A 22,290-nucleotide genomic window follows, 5' to 3' on the forward strand; every position below is an offset into this window, starting at 1 on the left:
CACCACTGATGAGAAGAATATTAAAGGCAACGAATAAAAAGCGAAATAACTTCATCGAGCACTGCTTATGAACAGCCGGCAGTGCCTCAGTTTCGGTATGTGGTTTCTCAGGGTTAAGAGAAGGCGAATGCACTAAACAAAAGAACATCGGGAAACCAAGCACCAACTCATAACGAAAAGATTGCACAATATACTGCAAGCAAAACTTCCAGAAGACGGATACTGAAGACGCCGCAGACAAAAGAATTATTCTATGCAGTAACGATTATCTAGGAAGCGTGAATTGCATGTGCTGCTCCACCACACAACTTCTTTTGATACTGTTTTACTTATTCTAAATTTTCATTACCTGATCGTCTCTAAAATACTGTGCGGTTATCACCTGGTTTCCAACAGCGATAGTAGTAAGTAAGTCGACTACAAAGTCTTTCAAAGTAGGTCAGACACAAAAAAAAAAAAAAAAATTTCGGAGCTGCGTGTAGCTCATGTCATTCTGCTTTCAATCGTGAATCTCCGGCTGGGAGTAGTGGCGTACTTCTGTAATCCAAGCTTCTGGGAGGCCGTTGTGTGGGAGAGATCTGGAAACAACTACAGATTCGACCGTTCCACGAGCTCAGGAACGGCCGCGAGGCCTTCATCGAGCTCTGCAGGTCGACAGATGATAGTGTGGAAATTTCGGCAAGCGGTGGCTAAGGGTTAAGAGAAGCCAAACGCATTAAACACAAGAAAGTCGGGTAACCGAAGCACACCACTCATAACGAAAAGATTGCGGAATGCATTGCGAAAGCGAAACTTCGAGAAGACCAACTCTGAAGCCATCGGCGAGCTAGGAATTATTCCGCACAAGAAGCGATCATGTAGGAAGAGCGAGCCGAGGCTGTCGCTCGACCACACAATAAATTTTTGCTTAATCCCAATTTGCAGTACCGGTTCGACACTAGAATACTGCGCCTTGGTTCTTCCAAAAGCGATAGTAACAAGCACGTCGACTGCAGTGTCATTTGGGGTAGTGAGTCAGACATGGAGAGGATATGAGGCGGGTGGAATATGCAACGACAGGGGCATTGCAGGGCGGCCGCCGGCTCCTTGCGCTGTGGCGCACCGGTGCCGGCGGCGGCCTGGCTGGGCTGCTGGTGCCTCCATGTAGAGCTGCCGCCGAGCCCAGGCAAAGTGCCGCTAACGAAGCGATTGCCTTTGGTGACATCTTTTGCAATAACGACTGCGCGAATCGACGGTATCTCGTAAGGAAGGAAAGAGCAGCAGCTGCCGCCGAGCCCAGGCGCCGTGCCGAACACGCAGCAGGTCCCCGGCTCGATTGCGGGCGGAAACCCGTTTTCGTCGCACTCAGCAAGACACTTGCTACGATCTCTACTGTGTTCATTTAAATCAACTTCAAACGTTCCATCAGCAGGGTGCACATGGCTCAAATGAAACATGAAACGGTTTCAGAACTGGTTGTCGGATTTTAGCGCTGACTTGGAGGCCTGGAAATGCGCGAAACAGCCGAGCCCAGGCAAAGTGCCGCTAACGAAGCGATTGCCTTTGGTGACATCTTTTGCAATAACGACTGCGCGAATCGACGGTATCTCGTAAGGAAGGAAAGAGCAGCAGCTGCCGCCGAGCCCAGGCGCCGTGCCGAACACGCAGAAGGTCCCCGGCTCGATTGCGGGCGGAAACCCGTTTTCGTCGCACTCAGCAAGACACTTGCTACGATCTCTACTGTGTTCATTTAAATCAACTTCAAACGTTCCATCAGCAGGGTGCACATGGCTCAAATGAAACATGAAACGGTTTCAGAACTGGTTGTCGGATTTTAGCGCTGACTTGGAGGCCTGGAAATGCGCGAAACAGCCGAGCCCAGGCAAAGTGCCGCTAACGAAGCGATTGCCTTTGGTGACATCTTTTGCAATAACGACTGCGCGAATCGACGGTATCTCGTAAGGAAGGAAAGAGCAGCAGCTGCCGCCGAGCCCAGGCGCCGTGCCGAACACGCAGCAGGTCCCCGGCTCGATTGCGGGCGGAAACCCGTTTTCGTCGCACTCAGCAAGACACTTGCTACGATCTCTACTGTGTTCATTTAAATCAACTTCAAACGTTCCATCAGCAGGGTGCACATGGCTCAAATGAAACATGAAACGGTTTCAGAACTGGTTGTCGGATTTTAGCGCTGACTTGGAGGCCTGGAAATGCGCGAAACAGCCGAGCCCAGGCAAAGTGCCGCTAACGAAGCGATTGCCTTTGGTGACATCTTTTGCAATAACGACTGCGCGAATCGACGGTATCTCGTAAGGAAGGAAAGAGCAGCAGCTGCCGCCGAGCCCAGGCGCCGTGCCGAACACGCAGAAGGTCCCCGGCTCGATTGCGGGCGGAAACCCGTTTTCGTCGCACTCAGCAAGACACTTGCTACGATCTCTACTGTGTTCATTTAAATCAACTTCAAACGTTCCATCAGCAGGGTGCACATGGCTCAAATGAAACATGAAACGGTTTCAGAACTGGTTGTCGGATTTTAGCGCTGACTTGGAGGCCTGGAAATGCGCGAAACAGCCGAGCCCAGGCAAAGTGCCGCTAACGAAGCGATTGCCTTTGGTGACATCTTTTGCAATAACGACTGCGCGAATCGACGGTATCTCGTAAGGAAGGAAAGAGCAGCAGCTGCCGCCGAGCCCAGGCGCCGTGCCGAACACGCAGAAGGTCCCCGGCTCGATTGCGGGCGGAAACCCGTTTTCGTCGCACTCAGCAAGACACTTGCTACGATCTCTACTGTGTTCATTTAAATCAACTTCAAACGTTCCATCAGCAGGGTGCACATGGCTCAAATGAAACATGAAACGGTTTCAGAACTGGTTGTCGGATTTTATCGCTGACTTGGAGGCCTGGAAATGCGCGAAACAGCCGCCGCCATGCGATTTGTTACCACACCGTTGTACAAAACGCAAGGGCTCGTCCGGGATTTGAACCCGGGACCTCCTACACCCGAAGCAGGAATCATACCCCTAGACCAACGAGCCTATTCGTTCCGAAAACGCACTGCATGTGAATGACGCCACCTTTGATGGCCTCACCATGTAGGGCTGCAGCTCAGCCAGCGTTCTCCCTGTCTGTCGCGGTTAGATTGTTTCCATCGACGTCTTTTACTACAGGAACTTCACGAATCGGAGGGAGCTCGTAGCCGATGCCCTTGCTAACACAGAAGAGAAACTGTTGCTATTACGAGTCTCCGGGTGGTGTAGCGGTTATCACGTCTGCTTTACACGCAGAAGGTCCCCGGTTCGATCCCGGGCGGGAACACAACAATTTTAATCTACATTTCGGATTTCATTTCCGAGATGACCTCACGTCCGCGTATGCAGAGACAAGCAATGTTGTATGCTAGACGGATAGGGCGTCATTTTACTGTCAAATACTGTTGCTCTCTTATTGCACCGGTATTTGGTAACTGAGAACGCCCCTAGCTCCATTATGGCAGGCAAAATTTATAATCCGGTTCTTCAGGGCTACTTCAAGTGCGCTTGCTACTGGCTTTCCTGAGCTCACCCTACTCGCCTTGTCACAGCTCTGTCAAAGTGTGATGCAAACTAATAATGAGAAACTCTTAGCCACGCTCAATCTTACATGCCACCCCTTGGTTGTTGCCGTCGCTAGTAAGATGAGGGTAGACTGTCGCACAATTAAGCTGAATCTCCACTCACGGTGCACATATCCCGCAAAGACAACCTTGTTTTCCGTTGCATGCAAAATTACCGTCTGCCTTTCTACCGAATTCCACCTACGTACTTTACTGGTGCCGCATTCTTGTTATATCCACGTGCTATAACAGGCGTCAACTCTTCATTGAGGAGCTGCAACCGGGGCTGAGTTCCACCTACTCTTCAGCACGGTCAAAATGACAGGGCTCGCCCGGGATTTGAACCCGGGACCTCCTGCACCCAAAGCAGGAATCATACCCCTAGACCAACGAGCCACCTGGCTGGAGCAGTCAAGTTAATCCCAAGTAGTGGGCCTCACAGGGAACACAAACTTTCACGCGAATTCGCAAGATAAACGCTTTCTGCAGGCAGCACTCACCACTGATGAGAAGAATATTAAAGGCAACGAATAAAAAGCGAAATAACTTCATCGAGCACTGCTTATGAACAGCCGGCAGTGCCTCAGTTTCGGTATGTGGTTTCTCAGGGTTAAGAGAAGGCGAATGCACTAAACAAAAGAACATCGGGAAACCAAGCACCAACTCATAACGAAAAGATTGCACAATATACTGCAAGCAAAACTTCCAGAAGACGGATACTGAAGACGCCGCAGACAAAAGAATTATTCTATGCAGTAACGATTATCTAGGAAGCGTGAATTGCATGTGCTGCTCCACCACACAACTTCTTTTGATACTGTTTTACTTATTCTAAATTTTCATTACCTGATCGTCTCTAAAATACTGTGCGGTTATCACCTGGTTTCCAACAGCGATAGTAGTAAGTAAGTCGACTACAAAGTCTTTCAAAGTAGGTCAGACACAAAAAAAAAAAAAAAAATTTTAGCTGCGTGTAGCTCATGTCATTCTGCTTTCAATCGTGAATCTCCGGCTGGGAGTAGTGGCGTACTTCTGTAATCCAAGCTTCTGGGAGGCCGTTGTGTGGGAGAGATCTGGAAACAACTACAGATTCGACCGTTCCACGAGCTCAGGAACGGCCGCGAGGCCTTCATCGAGCTCTGCAGGTCGACAGATGATAGTGTGGAAATTTCGGCAAGCGGTGGCTAAGGGTTAAGAGAAGCCAAACGCACTAAACACAAGAAAGTCGGGTAACCGAAGCACACCACTCATAACGAAAAGATTGCGGAATGCATTGTGTAACCTCCCCACCGAAATTTAAAAGGAAAATGACAATACTTAATACAAATGGGAGCCAAGTGTAACCTCCCCACAAAAATTTTAAAAGAAAGGACGATACTAATTAGAAATGCTGATGGACATTGCTCTATGCGTAACCTGCCCACAATGAAATGTACTGACAATGGCAACAAAATGTGAAATTCGCAATCTGACTCAGATATAAATTCTTCACCAAAAATTAAAGTCCATTCAGTGATAAGAAAATTCAATTAAACCGAAATATCGGTCTTTGGCCCCGTGTAAAACAATCAGAATTAAAGTCTTACCTCAGAATAAATGGATGTCACATTTCTGCTCTTGTTGTTGCGCACCGCTTGGAGGAACTGCATTGCAAATAATAATATTCTCTTTTTTTTTGTGATTCTAGTGAAATTTTTCTTCAAAAGAAGTGGAATGAAATGGGAAGTGCAACGAGATCTTTAGTTCAATAAAAAATTAAATTTTTGAAAAAATGCTTTTGAAATAAAAATTATTATTGGGGAACTTGTTGCAGAATAATTACAATTTTTCATTATCTAATAATTGTATTAATTAACAGTATACCTTATTCACCATCTTGACCAGTGTTGCCGACCGCCTACATCACACAACCGCACTGGGCTACTACTACTGACCGATCGCTCTGCATGACGACTATTAGCATACTTCACTGCACGACTACTACTAGAGTACTGCACTCAACTAGACAGAGCTACAGACTCGCAACGACTACTGCTGACAGACTCGCAACGACTACTCAACAGACTCGCAACGACTACTCGACAGACTGAGAACCGCTCGCAACACTCGCGCGGTCAAGCGCATACTCTCTGGTCACAGATGCTACAATGCCTCGCCATCGCTGCTATGTTACATACGTGTTTCATAACCCTCCACTGGGGGGGCAAAAATTTGGCAGCGATGGTGAGTCATTTGGACTTGCCAAGCGCGGCAAAATTTTTCTTTAATTAACAAAATCCTACAACTTACAGAATATTTAAATGTTGTGCACATGCACTAAGTACAAAATATATCAGACAAAGACAAAATGTGAATACAAAACATAGTAGCAAATCAGAAAAATGTATATATAAATTTTTTGACAGATAACAAAGTGCACAGGCACTGAAAAAATTCTTTAGCATATTCAGAACAAGTAAACAGACTGGCAAAAAATATTATGTTGACAAGTGACATGAGTGCACATGCACTGTAGTTCAGAAAATAAAAAATGTATATACAATATAAAAGACAAGAGTGTACATATACTGTACTTCAGAACAAATCGAAAAATGTCTTTAGCATTTTCGCAATAAATAAACATAATGGCAAGAAAATCATGTCCAAAGTGCACATGCACTGAAAAATGTCTTTAGCATTTTCACAACAAATAAACATAATGGCAAACATCATGTCGACCAGTGCCATAAGTGTACTCGCACTGGAGTTCAACAAATCGAAAAATGTATAACCTATGAACATAAATGATGTTACCAAAAAAAATTTTTCTTTATGTGACAAGAACCAGGATAGGAAAGGGAAGGATTGCATCATGGTTGTAGCACTTTAGATTGCACACAGCTGCTCTGAAAGTCCATATCTTTCCACAGAAGTACAACACCAAGTGACACAACTTGAAGTTCTTTTCCCATCAGAATTTATCAGTGTAGCCAAGACACTGAACTGTCGTAGTAATGTTCCATGTTTTCATTTTGGCAGTACATTACGTACACCAAACAGTGGGACCATAATAATGTCTTCATCGCTCATGGTGGTGGACAGCATGTCGTGTCAACACCACACTCTTACAAGGCACACCAACGTAGAATTAGTGCAAAAACCAAATATAGTGCTCCATGATCACTAGGATAAACAGGACAAATGGACATTGCAGTAATTCAGGGTAGTCAGCTTATGAGGTGAAGGACATCAAGTCACATAATATTGACAATTACAGTCTTCATTGATAGTTTGTGGCATTCATAGCCCAGTTATTGAACATTTCTGTACCAAGTATGTAGTATTACAGAAAAATGTTCATTAATTGTTTTACATAGAATCAGTAGCCTTCTTTTCCTGGTTACAAAGCATTATGAAATAATCGCATTCTTTTCAGTTACAGAGTATAATTAAGAATCATTAACCTTCTCCTAATTACAGTTAATTAATCATTTGTCATTCCAATAATCATTAGCCTTTTCCTAATTACAGTTAATTAATCATTTGTCGTTAATTAATCATTTGTCTAATTACAGTTAATTAATCATTTGTCGTTAATTAATCATTCGTCTAATTACAGTTAATTAATTAATCATTTGTCATTTCAATATAGTAAGAATTATTAGCCTTAATTAATTACAAAGCATTATTAAACAGTACCATAGTTAATTAATTATGTGTCATTACAATCTATTAAGAATCACTAGCTGGCATCATGGGTAATCGTATTACAATAAACAGTGGCGGTTCTTGGCCAGTTACAAAGTATATTTAGTAAGACAGAATAATGTTCATCAGAAGCCTTAATTGAAAAGGAGAGTCAATTATTGGCCTAGCATTAACATAATACATTGAGTGATACAAATTATTGGCACTCATTGGCCATTAACCAAAACATGAAAACTCAACATGGAAAAAAAAGGACTAATTAATGGCATAATTAATAACAATTCTTCAAGTGACATTAATTATTGGCACTCAGTGGCCAGCAAGTATTGAATAGAATCATCATTCAGTATTATTCAGATTATTACGAAGTCATTATTAAAAATCAGTTAATTACAGTCAAATCATTAAAAATCACAGGCATTATAAGTAGTATCATTACAATAAACAGTGTTCCTCCTTCAGTAGTATTCAGATCATTACAAAGCCATTATTAAAATCAGTTAATTACAGTCAAATCATTAATAATCACAGGCATTATAAGTAGTATCATTACAATAAACAGTGGCAGTTATTAGCTAGTGACAAAGCATTATTTTGAATATAGTCTCATTAAGAGGTCATTACTCAAGTGACATGCTATTCAGAGCTAGTCAGCATTACTCAGAACTTTCTCAAACTGGTATCACTACTTGGGACTGGTAATACATTTTTTTTTTTTTTTTTTTTTTTTTTTTTTTTTTTTTTTTTTTTTTTTTTTTTTGTTAGCAATGCATTGCGTTGGGATCGATAGTTAATTGCTGAGACATAACACTATTTGCTTTTGACCTGTTGCTGCAAATGAGGATAAGTAACGTCATTCGTCATGAGTCAGCTGTAGCAAGGTCATGCAACAAGGCAGTATATGTGATCACATTTATAAATGATAGACACAAATGGGTAAAAATATAAAAATGCAAGTACTAGAACAGGTATAATAACTAACAGGTTTAGTAAGTATCATGAAAAGCTTCTCCTGGAAAAAATACAAAAACGGATTATTGACCTGAAAGGAGAAACGCACACTATGCTGAAAAGTAGTGAACTTCGAATTAACAGGTAGTGAAATGTGTATAAAAATGTGTTCCATAGCTGTCCTTTCCAAAACTTTCTGTCATCCTACTATGCAATGTAACACCTGCTGTCAAAGCAAACTGCAACAAATACTTAAATAACTACGTAGCATAAATACATAACTTCAACATTATCCTCATCTGTAAAAAAAAAAAAAAACTTCATTATCCATATCATCATAACTTCACTATTATCATCATCTGTAAAGAAAAACTTCATTATTCATAACATCATATCCTTCATCATTATTCATCAGTATTCATTATCATCTGCAAAAAATCACTTCATTACTCATTATACAATTATTCCTTATCTCTAGCATATTTCATCACTAAAACTAAGATGTGTAGTTCAGTCTGACAGCCTGCATCAATCACCTTGTATTCTGAAATAAAAAATTATTATTGCGGGACTTGTTGGAGAATGATTACAATAAATAAATTTTTTCATTATCTAATGATTATATTAATTAATAGTATACCTTATTCACCATCTTGACCAGTGTTGCCGACCGCCTACATCACACAACCGCACTGGGCTGCTACTACTGACCGACCGCTCTGCATGACGACTATTAGCGTACTGCACGCGACGACTACTAACAGAGTACTGCTCTGCATAGCGACAACTAGACAGAGCCACAGACTCGCAACGACTACTGACAGACTCGCAACGACTGACTGACAGACTGAGAACCGCTCGCAACACTCGCGCGGTCAAGCGCATACTCTCTGGTCACAGATGCTACAATGCCTCGCCATCGCTGCTATGTTACATACGTGTTTCAATTGCGAAAGCAAAACTTCGAGAAGACCAACTCTGAAGCCATCGGCGAGCTAGGAATTATTCCGCACAAGAAGCGATCATGTAGGAAGAGCGAGCCGAGGCTGTCGCTCGACCACACAATAAATTTTTGCTTAATCCCAATTTGCAGTACCGGTTCGACACTAGAATACTGCGCCTTGGTTCTTCCAAAAGCGATAGTAATAAGCACGTCGACTGCAGTGTCATTTGGGGTAGTGAGTCAGACATGGAGAGGATATGAGGCGGGTGGAATATGCAACGACAGGGGCATTGCAGGGCGGCCGCCGGCTCCTTGCGCTGTGGCGCACCGGTGCCGGCGGCGGCCTGGCTGGGCTGCTGGTGCCTCCATGTAGAGCTGCCGCCGAGCCCAGGCAAAGTGCCGCTAACGAAGCGATTGCCTTTGGTGACATCTTTTGCAATAACGACTGCGCGAATCGACGGTATCTCGTAAGGAAGGAAAGAGCAGCAGCTGCCGCCGAGCCCAGGCGCCGTGCCGAACACGCAGAAGGTCCCCGGCTCGATTGCGGGCGGAAACCCGTTTTCGTCGCACTCAGCAAGACACTTGCTACGATCTCTACTGTGTTCATTTAAATCAACTTCAAACGTTCCATCAGCAGGGTGCACATGGCTCAAATGAAACATGAAACGGTTTCAGAACTGGTTGTCGGATTTTAGCGCTGACTTGGAGGCCTGGAAATGCGCGAAACAGCCGCCGCCATGCGATTTGTTACCACACCGTTGTACAAAACGCAAGGGCTCGTCCGGGATTTGAACCCGGGACCTCCTGCACCCGAAGCAGGAATCATACCCCTAGACCAACGAGCCTATTCGTTCCGAAAACGCACTGCATGTGAATGACGCCACCTTTGATGGCCTCACCATGTAGGGCTGCAGCTCAGCCAGCGTTCTCCCTGTCTGTCGCGGTTGGATTGTTTCCATCGACGTCTTTTACTACAGGAACTTCACGAATCGGAGGGAGCTCGTAGCCGATGCCCTTGCTAACACAGAAGAGAAACTGTTGCTATTACGAGTCTCCGGGTGGTACATGAAAATGACCGTTGTTTCCGTGGTGTAGCGGTTATCACGTCTGCTTTACACGCAGAAGGTCCCCGGTTCGATCCCGGGCGGGAACACAACAATTTTAATCTACATTTCGGATTTCATTTCCGAGATGACCTCACGTCCGCGTATGCAGAGACAAGCAATGTTGTATGCTAGACGGATAGGGCGTCATTTTACTGTCAAATACTGTTGCTCTCTTATTGCACCGGTATTTGGTAACTGAGAACGCCCCTAGCTCCATTATGGCAGGCAAAATTTATAATCCGGTTCTTCAGGGCTACTTCAAGTGCGCTTGCTACTGGCTTTCCTGAGCTCACCCTACTCGCCTTGTCACAGCTCTGTCAAAGTGTGATGCAAACTAATAATGAGAAACTCTTAGCCACGCTCAATCTTACATGCCACCCCTTGGTTGTTGCCGTCGCTAGTAAGATGAGGGTAGACTGTCGCACAATTAAGCTGAATCTCCACTCACGGTGCACATATCCCGCAAAGACAACCTTGTTTTCCGTTGCATGCAAAATTACCGTCTGCCTTTCTACCGAATTCCACCTACGTACTTTACTGGTGCCGCATTCTTGTTATATCCACGTGCTATAACAGGCGTCAACTCTTCATTGAGGAGCTGCAACCGGGGCTGAGTTCCACCTACTCTTCAGCACGGTCAAAATAGCAGGGCTCGCCCGGGATTTGAACCCGGGACCTCCTGCACCCAAAGCAGGAATCATACCCCTAGACCAACGAGCCACCTGGCTGGAGCAGTCAAGTTAATCCCAAGTAGTGGGCCTCACAGGGAACACAAACTTTCACGCGAATTCGCAAGATAAACGCTTTCTGCAGGCAGCACTCACCACTGATGAGAAGAATATTAAAGGCAACGAATAAAAAGCGAAATAACTTCATCGAGCACTGCTTATGAACAGCCGGCAGTGCCTCAGTTTCGGTATGTGGTTTCTCAGGGTTAAGAGAAGGCGAATGCACTAAACAAAAGAACATCGGGAAACCAAGCACCAACTCATAACGAAAAGATTGCACAATATACTGCAAGCAAAACTTCCAGAAGACGGATACTGAAGACGCCGCAGACAAAAGAATTATTCTATGCAGTAACGATTATCTAGGAAGCGTGAATTGCATGTGCTGCTCCACCACACAACTTCTTTTGATACTGTTTTACTTATTCTAAATTTTCATTACCTGATCGTCTCTAAAATACTGTGCGGTTATCACCTGGTTTCCAACAGCGATAGTAGTAAGTAAGTCGACTACAAAGTCTTTCAAAGTAGGTCAGACACAAAAAAAAAAAAAAAAAAATTTCGGAGCTGCGTGTAGCTCATGTCATTCTGCTTTCAATCGTGAATCTCCGGCTGGGAGTAGTGGCGTACTTCTGTAATCCAAGCTTCTGGGAGGCCGTTGTGTGGGAGAGATCTGGAAACAACTACAGATTCGACCGTTCCACGAGCTCAGGAACGGCCGCGAGGCCTTCATCGAGCTCTGCAGGTCGACAGATGATAGTGTGGAAATTTCGGCAAGCGGTGGCTAAGGGTTAAGAGAAGCCAAACGCACTAAACACAAGAAAGTCGGGTAACCGAAGCACACCACTCATAACGAAAAGATTGCGGAATGCATTGTGTAACCTCCCCACCGAAATTTAAAAGGAAAATGACAATACTTAATACAAATGGGAGCCAAATGTAACCTCCCCACAAAAATTTTAAAAGAAAGGACGATACTAATTAGAAATGCTGATGGACATTGCTCTATGCGTAACCTGCCCACAATGAAATGTACTGACAATGGCAACAAAATGTGAAATTCGCAATCTGACTCAGATATAAATTCTTCACCAAAAATTAAAGTCCATTCAGTGATAAGAAAATTCAATTAAACCGAAATATCGGTCTTTGGCCCCGTGTAAAACAATCAGAATTAAAGTCTTACCTCAGAATAAATGGATGTCACATTTCTGCTCTTGTTGTTGCGCACCGCTTGGAGGAACTGCATTGCAAATAATAATATTCTCTTTTTTTTTGTGATTCTAGTGAAATTTTTCTTCAAAAGAAGTGGAATGAAATGGGAAGTGCAACGAGATCTTTAGTTCAATAAAAAATTAAATTTTTGAAAAAATGCTTTTGAAATAAAAATTATTATTGGGGAACTTGTTGCAGAATAATTACAATTTTTCATTATCTAATAATTATATTAATTAACAGTATACCTTATTCACCATCTTGACCAGTGTTGCCGACCGCCTACATCACACAACCGCACTGGGCTACTACTACTGACCGATCGCTCTGCATGACGACTATTAGCATACTTCACTGCACGACTACTACTAGAGTACTGCACTCAACTAGACAGAGCTACAGACTCGCAACGACTACTGCTGACAGACTCGCAACGACTACTCAACAGACTCGCAACGACTACTCGACAGACTGAGAACCGCTCGCAACACTCGCGCGGTCAAGCGCATACTCTCTGGTCACAGATGCTACAATGCCTCGCCATCGCTGCTATGTTACATACGTGTTTCATAACCCTCCACTGGGGGGGCAAAAATTTGGCAGCGATGGTGAGTCATTTGGACTTGCCAAGCGCGGCAAAATTTTTCTTTAATTAACAAAATCCTACAACTTACAGAATATTTAAATGTTGTGCACATGCACTAAGTACAAAATATATCAGACAAAGACAAAATGTGAATACAAAACATAGTAGCAAATCAGAAAAATGTATATATAAATTTTTTGACAGATAACAAAGTGCACAGGCACTGAAAAAATTCTTTAGCATATTCAGAACAAGTAAACAGACTGGCAAAAAATATTATGTTGACAAGTGACATGAGTGCACATGCACTGTAGTTCAGAAAATAAAAAATGTATATACAATATAAAAGACAAGAGTGTACATATACTGTACTTCAGAACAAATCGAAAAATGTCTTTAGCATTTTCGCAATAAATAAACATAATGGCAAGAAAATCATGTCCAAAGTGCACATGCACTGAAAAATGTCTTTAGCATTTTCACAACAAATAAACATAATGGCAAACATCATGTCGACCAGTGCCATAAGTGTACTCGCACTGGAGTTCAACAAATCGAAAAATGTATAACCTATGAACATAAATGATGTTACCAAAAAAAATTTTTCTTTATGTGACAAGAACCAGGATAGGAAAGGGAAGGATTGCATCATGGTTGTAGCACTTTAGATTGCACACAGCTGCTCTGAAAGTCCATATCTTTCCACAGAAGTACAACACCAAGTGACACAACTTGAAGTTCTTTTCCCATCAGAATTTATCAGTGTAGCCAAGACACTGAACTGTCGTAGTAATGTTCCATGTTTTCATTTTGGCAGTACATTACGTACACCAAACAGTGGGACCATAATAATGTCTTCATCGCTCATGGTGGTGGACAGCATGTCGTGTCAACACCACACTCTTACAAGGCACACCAACGTAGAATTAGTGCAAAAACCAAATATAGTGCTCCATGATCACTAGGATAAACAGGACAAATGGACATTGCAGTAATTCAGGGTAGTCAGCTTATGAGGTGAAGGACATCAAGTCACATAATATTGACAATTACAGTCTTCATTGATAGTTTGTGGCATTCATAGCCCAGTTATTGAACATTTCTGTACCAAGTATGTAGTATTACAGAAAAATGTTCATTAATTGTTTTACATAGAATCAGTAGCCTTCTTTTCCTGGTTACAAAGCATTATGAAATAATCGCATTCTTTTCAGTTACAGAGTATAATTAAGAATCATTAACCTTCTCCTAATTACAGTTAATTAATCATTTGTCATTCCAATAATCATTAGCCTTTTCCTAATTACAGTTAATTAATCATTTGTCGTTAATTAATCATTTGTCTAATTACAGTTAATTAATCATTTGTCGTTAATTAATCATTCGTCTAATTACAGTTAATTAATTAATCATTTGTCATTTCAATATAGTAAGAATTATTAGCCTTAATTAATTACAAAGCATTATTAAACAGTACCATAGTTAATTAATTATGTGTCATTACAATCTATTAAGAATCACTAGCTGGCATCATGGGTAATCGTATTACAATAAACAGTGGCGGTTCTTGGCCAGTTACAAAGTATATTTAGTAAGACAGAATAATGTTCATCAGAAGCCTTAATTGAAAAGGAGAGTCAATTATTGGCCTAGCATTAACATAATACATTGAGTGATACAAATTATTGGCACTCATTGGCCATTAACCAAAACATGAAAACTCAACATGGAAAAAAAAGGACTAATTAATGGCATAATTAATAACAATTCTTCAAGTGACATTAATTATTGGCACTCAGTGGCCAGCAAGTATTGAATAGAATCATCATTCAGTATTATTCAGATTATTACGAAGTCATTATTAAAAATCAGTTAATTACAGTCAAATCATTAAAAATCACAGGCATTATAAGTAGTATCATTACAATAAACAGTGTTCCTCCTTCAGTAGTATTCAGATCATTACAAAGCCATTATTAAAATCAGTTAATTACAGTCAAATCATTAATAATCACAGGCATTATAAGTAGTATCATTACAATAAACAGTGGCAGTTATTAGCTAGTGACAAAGCATTATTTTGAATATAGTCTCATTAAGAGGTCATTACTCAAGTGACATGCTATTCAGAGCTAATCAGCATTACTCAGAACTTTCTCAAACTGGTATCACTACTTGGGACTGGTAATACATTATTTTTTTTTTTTTTTTTTTTTTTTTTTTTTTTTTTGTTAGCAATGCATTGCGTTGGGATCGATAGTTAATTGCTGAGACATAACACTATTTGCTTTTGACCTGTTGCTGCAAATGAGGATAAGTAACGTCATTCGTCATGAGTCAGCTGTAGCAAGGTCATGCAACAAGGCAGTATATGTGATCACATTTATAAATGATAGACACAAATGGGTAAAAATATAAAAATGCAAGTACTAGAACAGGTATAATAACTAACAGGTTTAGTAAGTATCATGAAAAGCTTCTCCTGGAAAAAATACAAAAACGGATTATTGACCTGAAAGGAGAAACGCACACTATGCTGAAAAGTAGTGAACTTCGAATTAACAGGTAGTGAAATGTGTATAAAAATGTGTTCCATAGCTGTCCTTTCCAAAACTTTCTGTCATCCTACTATGCAATGTAACACCTGCTGTCAAAGCAAACTGCAACAAATACTTAAATAACTACGTAGCATAAATACATAACTTCAACATTATCCTCATCTGTAAAAAAAAAAAAACTTCATTATCCATATCATCATAACTTCACTATTATCATCATCTGTAAAGAAAAACTTCATTATTCATAACATCATATCCTTCATCATTATTCATCAGTATTCATTATCATCTGCAAAAAATCACTTCATTACTCATTATACAATTATTCCTTATCTCTAGCATATTTCATCACTAAAACTAAGATGTGTAGTTCAGTCTGACAGCCTGCATCAATCACCTTGTATTCTGAAATAAAAAATTATTATTGGGGGACTTGTTGGAGAATGATTACAATAAATAAATTTTTTCATTATCTAATGATTATATTAATTAATAGTATACCTTATTCACCATCTTGACCAGTGTTGCCGACCGCCTACATCACACAACCGCACTGGGCTGCTACTACTGACCGACCGCTCTGCATGACGACTATTAGCGTACTGCACGCGACGACTACTAACAGAGTACTGCTCTGCATAGCGACAACTAGACAGAGCTACAGACTCGCAACGACTACTGACAGACTCGCAACGACTGACTGACAGACTGAGAACCGCTCGCAACACTCGCGCGGTCAAGCGCATACTCTCTGGTCACAGATGCTACAATGCCTCGCCATCGCTGCTATGTTACATACGTGTTTCAATTGCGAAAGCAAAACTTCGAGAAGACCAACTCTGAAGCCATCGGCGAGCTAGGAATTATTCCGCACAAGAAGCGATCATGTAGGAAGAGCGAGCCGAGGCTGTCGCTCGACCACACAATAAATTTTTGCTTAATCCCAATTTGCAGTACCGGTTCGACACTAGAATACTGCGCCTTGGTTCTTCCAAAAGCGATAGTAATAAGCACGTCGACTGCAGTGTCATTTGGGGTAGTGAGTCAGACATGGAGAGGATATGAGGCGGGTGGAATATGCAACGACAGGGGCATTGCAGGGCGGCCGCCGGCTCCTTGCGCTGTGGCGCACCGGTGCCGGCGGCGGCCTGGCTGGGCTGCTGGTGCCTCCATGTAGAGCTGCCGCCGAGCCCAGGCAAAGTGCCGCTAACGAAGCGATTGCCTTTGGTGACATCTTTTGCAATAACGACTGCGCGAATCGACGGTATCTCGTAAGGAAGGAAAGAGCAGCAGCTGCCGCCGAGCCCAGGCGCCGTGCCGAACACGCAGAAGGTCCCCGGCTCGATTGCGGGCGGAAACCCGTTTTCGTCGCACTCAGCAAGACACTTGCTACGATCTCTACTGTGTTCATTTAAATCAACTTCAAACGTTCCATCAGCAGGGTGCACATGGCTCAAATGAAACATGAAACGGTTTCAGAACTGGTTGTCGGATTTTAGCGCTGACTTGGAGGCCTGGAAATGCGCGAAACAGCCGCCGCCATGCGATTTGTTACCACACCGTTGTACAAAACGCAAGGGCTCGTCCGGGATTTGAACCCGGGACCTCCTGCACCCGAAGCAGGAATCATACCCCTAGACCAACGAGCCTATTCGTTCCGAAAACGCACTGCATGTGAATGACGCCACCTTTGATGGCCTCACCATGTAGGGCTGCAGCTCAGCCAGCGTTCTCCCTGTCTGTCGCGGTTGGATTGTTTCCATCGACGTCTTTTACTACAGGAACTTCACGAATCGGAGGGAGCTCGTAGCCGATGCCCTTGCTAACACAGAAGAGAAACTGTTGCTATTACGAGTCTCCGGGTGGTACATGAAAATGACCGTTGTTTCTGTGGTGTAGCGGTTATCACGTCTGCTTTACACGCAGAAGGTCCCCGGTTCGATCCCGGGCGGGAACACAACAATTTTAATCTACATTTCGGATTTCATTTCCGAGATGACCTCACGTCCGCGTATGCAGAGACAAGCAATGTTGTATGCTAGACGGATAGGGCGTCATTTTACTGTCAAATACTGTTGCTCTCTTATTGCACCGGTATTTGGTAACTGAGAACGCCCCTAGCTCCATTATGGCAGGCAAAATTTATAATCCGGTTCTTCAGGGCTACTTCAAGTGCGCTTGCTACTGGCTTTCCTGAGCTCACCCTACTCGCCTTGTCACAGCTCTGTCAAAGTGTGATGCAAACTAATAATGAGAAACTCTTAGCCACGCTCAATCTTACATGCCACCCCTTGGTTGTTGCCGTCGCTAGTAAGATGAGGGTAGACTGTCGCACAATTAAGCTGAATCTCCACTCACGGTGCACATATCCCGCAAAGACAACCTTGTTTTCCGTTGCATGCAAAATTACCGTCTGCCTTTCTACCGAATTCCACCTACGTACTTTACTGGTGCCGCATTCTTGTTATATCCACGTGCTATAACAGGCGTCAACTCTTCATTGAGGAGCTGCAACCGGGGCTGAGTTCCACCTACTCTTCAGCACGGTCAAAATAGCAGGGCTCGCCCGGGATTTGAACCCGGGACCTCCTGCACCCAAAGCAGGAATCATACCCCTAGACCAACGAGCCACCTGGCTGGAGCAGTCAAGTTAATCCCAAGTAGTGGGCCTCACAGGGAACACAAACTTTCACGCGAATTCGCAAGATAAACGCTTTCTGCAGGCAGCACTCACCACTGATGAGAAGAATATTAAAGGCAACGAATAAAAAGCGAAATAACTTCATCGAGCACTGCTTATGAACAGCCGGCAGTGCCTCAGTTTCGGTATGTGGTTTCTCAGGGTTAAGAGAAGGCGAATGCACTAAACAAAAGAACATCGGGAAACCAAGCACCAACTCATAACGAAAAGATTGCACAATATACTGCAAGCAAAACTTCCAGAAGACGGATACTGAAGACGCCGCAGACAAAAGAATTATTCTATGCAGTAACGATTATCTAGGAAGCGTGAATTGCATGTGCTGCTCCACCACACAACTTCTTTTGATACTGTTTTACTTATTCTAAATTTTCATTACCTGATCGTCTCTAAAATACTGTGCGGTTATCACCTGGTTTCCAACAGCGATAGTAGTAAGTAAGTCGACTACAAAGTCTTTCAAAGTAGGTCAGACACAAAAAAAAAAAAAAAAAAAATTTCGGAGCTGCGTGTAGCTCATGTCATTCTGCTTTCAATCGTGAATCTCCGGCTGGGAGTAGTGGCGTACTTCTGTAATCCAAGCTTCTGGGAGGCCGTTGTGTGGGAGAGATCTGGAAACAACTACAGATTCGACCGTTCCACGAGCTCAGGAACGGCCGCGAGGCCTTCATCGAGCTCTGCAGGTCGACAGATGATAGTGTGGAAATTTCGGCAAGCGGTGGCTAAGGGTTAAGAGAAGCCAAACGCACTAAACACAAGAAAGTCGGGTAACCGAAGCACACCACTCATAACGAAAAGATTGCGGAATGCTTTGTGTAACCTCCCCACCGAAATTTAAAAGGAAAATGACAATACTTAATACAAATGGGAGCCAAATGTAACCTCCCCACAAAAATTTTAAAAGAAAGGACGATACTAATTAGAAATGCTGATGGACATTGCTCTATGCGTAACCTGCCCACAATGAAATGTACTGACAATGGCAACAAAATGTGAAATTCGCAATCTGACTCAGATATAAATTCTTCACCAAAAATTAAAGTCCATTCAGTGATAAGAAAATTCAATTAAACCGAAATATCGGTCTTTGGCCCCGTGTAAAACAATCAGAATTAAAGTCTTACCTCAGAATAAATGGATGTCACATTTCTGCTCTTGTTGTTGCGCACCGCTTGGAGGAACTGCATTGCAAATAATAATATTCTCTTTTTTTTGTGATTCTAGTGAAATTTTTCTTCAAAAGAAGTGGAATGAAATGGGAAGTGCAACGAGATCTTTAGTTCAATAAAAAATTAAATTTTTGAAAAAATGCTTTTGAAATAAAAATTATTATTGGGGAACTTGTTGCAGAATAATTACAATTTTTCATTATCTAATAATTGTATTAATTAACAGTATACCTTATTCACCATCTTGACCAGTGTTGCCGACCGCCTACATCACACAACCGCACTGGGCTACTACTACTGACCGATCGCTCTGCATGACGACTATTAGCATACTTCACTGCACGACTACTACTAGAGTACTGCACTCAACTAGACAGAGCTACAGACTCGCAACGACTACTGCTGACAGACTCGCAACGACTACTCAACAGACTCGCAACGACTACTCGACAGACTGAGAACCGCTCGCAACACTCGCGCGGTCAAGCGCATACTCTCTGGTCACAGATGCTACAATGCCTCGCCATCGCTGCTATGTTACATACGTGTTTCATAACCCTCCACTGGGGGGGCAAAAATTTGGCAGCGATGGTGAGTCATTTGGACTTGCCAAGCGCGGCAAAATTTTTCTTTAATTAACAAAATCCTACAACTTACAGAATATTTAAATGTTGTGCACATGCACTAAGTACAAAATATATCAGACAAAGACAAAATGTGAATACAAAACATAGTAGCAAATCAGAAAAATGTATATATAAATTTTTTGACAGATAACAAAGTGCACAGGCACTGAAAAAATTCTTTAGCATATTCAGAACAAGCAAACAGACTGGCAAAAAATATTATGTTGACAAGTGACATGAGTGCACATGCACTGTAGTTCAGAAAATAAAAAATGTATATACAATATAAAAGACAAGAGTGTACATATACTGTACTTCAGAACAAATCGAAAAATGTCTTTAGCATTTTCGCAATAAATAAACATAATGGCAAGAAAATCATGTCCAAAGTGCACATGCACTGAAAAATGTCTTTAGCATTTTCACAACAAATAAACATAATGGCAAACATCATGTCGACCAGTGCCATAAGTGTACTCGCACTGGAGTTCAACAAATCGAAAAATGTATAACCTATGAACATAAATGATGTTACCAAAAAAAATTTTTCTTTATGTGACAAGAACCAGGATAGGAAAGGGAAGGATTGCATCATGGTTGTAGCACTTTAGATTGCACACAGCTGCTCTGAAAGTCCATATCTTTCCACAGAAGTACAACACCAAGTGACACAACTTGAAGTTCTTTTCCCATCAGAATTTATCAGTGTAGCCAAGACACTGAACTGTCGTAGTAATGTTCCATGTTTTCATTTTGGCAGTACATTACGTACACCAAACAGTGGGACCATAATAATGTCTTCATCGCTCATGGTGGTGGACAGCATGTCGTGTCAACACCACACTCTTACAAGGCACACCAACGTAGAATTAGTGCAAAAACCAAATATAGTGCTCCATGATCACTAGGATAAACAGGACAAATGGACATTGCAGTAATTCAGGGTAGTCAGCTTATGAGGTGAAGGACATCAAGTCACATAATATTGACAATTACAGTCTTCATTGATAGTTTGTGGCATTCATAGCCCAGTTATTGAACATTTCTGTACCAAGTATGTAGTATTACAGAAAAATGTTCATTAATTGTTTTACATAGAATCAGTAGCCTTCTTTTCCTGGTTACAAAGCATTATGAAATAATCGCATTCTTTTCAGTTACAGAGTATAATTAAGAATCATTAACCTTCTCCTAATTACAGTTAATTAATCATTTGTCATTCCAATAATCATTAGCCTTTTCCTAATTACAGTTAATTAATCATTTGTCGTTAATTAATCATTTGTCTAATTACAGTTAATTAATCATTTGTCGTTAATTAATCATTCGTCTAATTACAGTTAATTAATTAATCATTTGTCATTTCAATATAGTAAGAATTATTAGCCTTAATTAATTACAAAGCATTATTAAACAGTACCATAGTTAATTAATTATGTGTCATTACAATCTATTAAGAATCACTAGCTGGCATCATGGGTAATCGTATTACAATAAACAGTGGCGGTTCTTGGCCAGTTACAAAGTATATTTAGTAAGACAGAATAATGTTCATCAGAAGCCTTAATTGAAAAGGAGAGTCAATTATTGGCCTAGCATTAACATAATACATTGAGTGATACAAATTATTGGCACTCATTGGCCATTAACCAAAACATGAAAACTCAACATGGAAAAAAAAGGACTAATTAATGGCATAATTAATAACAATTCTTCAAGTGACATTAATTATTGGCACTCAGTGGCCAGCAAGTATTGAATAGAATCATCATTCAGTATTATTCAGATTATTACGAAGTCATTATTAAAAATCAGTTAATTACAGTCAAATCATTAAAAATCACAGGCATTATAAGTAGTATCATTACAATAAACAGTGTTCCTCCTTCAGTAGTATTCAGATCATTACAAAGCCATTATTAAAATCAGTTAATTACAGTCAAATCATTAATAATCACAGGCATTATAAGTAGTATCATTACAATAAACAGTGGCAGTTATTAGCTAGTGACAAAGCATTATTTTGAATATAGTCTCATTAAGAGGTCATTACTCAAGTGACATGCTATTCAGAGCTAATCAGCATTACTCAGAACTTTCTCAAACTGGTATCACTACTTGGGACTGGTAATACATTATTTTTTTTTTTTTTTTTTTTTTTTTTTTTTTTTTTTTTTTTTTGTTAGCAATGCATTGCGTTGGGATCGATAGTTAATTGCTGAGACATAACACTATTTGCTTTTGACCTGTTGCTGCAAATGAGGATAAGTAACGTCATTCGTCATGAGTCAGCTGTAGCAAGGTCATGCAACAAGGCAGTATATGTGATCACATTTATAAATGATAGACACAAATGGGTAAAAATATAAAAATGCAAGAACTAGAACAGGTATAATAACTAACAGGTTTAGTAAGTATCATGAAAAGCTTCTCCTGGAAAAAATACAAAAAC

The 22,290-nt window shown here is 41.4% G+C and overlaps 9 non-coding genes across 9 annotated transcripts; 3 read left to right on the forward strand and 6 right to left on the reverse strand.

The window, feature by feature from the left end:
• Nucleotides 1-2,939: 2,939 nt before the first annotated feature.
• Nucleotides 2,940-3,011, reverse strand: Trnap-cgg (transfer RNA proline (anticodon CGG)). Its single transcript has one exon. It is a non-coding gene; the product is annotated as a tRNA-Pro (tRNA).
• A 211-nt stretch (nt 3,012-3,222) lies between these two features.
• On the forward strand, nt 3,223-3,291 carry Trnav-uac (transfer RNA valine (anticodon UAC)). Its single transcript has one exon. It is a non-coding gene; the product is annotated as a tRNA-Val (tRNA).
• Nucleotides 3,292-3,892: 601 nt separating this feature from the next.
• Trnap-ugg (transfer RNA proline (anticodon UGG)) lies at nt 3,893-3,964 on the reverse strand. The gene has a single exon. It is a non-coding gene; the product is annotated as a tRNA-Pro (tRNA).
• A 5,958-nt stretch (nt 3,965-9,922) lies between these two features.
• Nucleotides 9,923-9,994, reverse strand: Trnap-cgg (transfer RNA proline (anticodon CGG)). Its single transcript has one exon. It is a non-coding gene; the product is annotated as a tRNA-Pro (tRNA).
• Nucleotides 9,995-10,229: 235 nt separating this feature from the next.
• Nucleotides 10,230-10,302, forward strand: Trnav-uac (transfer RNA valine (anticodon UAC)). Its single transcript has one exon. It is a non-coding gene; the product is annotated as a tRNA-Val (tRNA).
• Nucleotides 10,303-10,903: 601 nt separating this feature from the next.
• Nucleotides 10,904-10,975, reverse strand: Trnap-ugg (transfer RNA proline (anticodon UGG)). Its single transcript has one exon. It is a non-coding gene; the product is annotated as a tRNA-Pro (tRNA).
• Nucleotides 10,976-16,919: 5,944 nt separating this feature from the next.
• Trnap-cgg (transfer RNA proline (anticodon CGG)) lies at nt 16,920-16,991 on the reverse strand. The gene has a single exon. It is a non-coding gene; the product is annotated as a tRNA-Pro (tRNA).
• Nucleotides 16,992-17,226: 235 nt separating this feature from the next.
• Trnav-uac (transfer RNA valine (anticodon UAC)) lies at nt 17,227-17,299 on the forward strand. The gene has a single exon. It is a non-coding gene; the product is annotated as a tRNA-Val (tRNA).
• Nucleotides 17,300-17,900: 601 nt separating this feature from the next.
• Nucleotides 17,901-17,972, reverse strand: Trnap-ugg (transfer RNA proline (anticodon UGG)). Its single transcript has one exon. It is a non-coding gene; the product is annotated as a tRNA-Pro (tRNA).
• Nucleotides 17,973-22,290: the final 4,318 nt, after the last annotated feature.

The sequence above is a fragment of the Schistocerca serialis genome, chromosome 2 (assembly GCF_023864345.2).
Source record: "Schistocerca serialis cubense isolate TAMUIC-IGC-003099 chromosome 2, iqSchSeri2.2, whole genome shotgun sequence".
NCBI lineage: Eukaryota > Metazoa > Arthropoda > Insecta > Orthoptera > Acrididae > Schistocerca > Schistocerca serialis.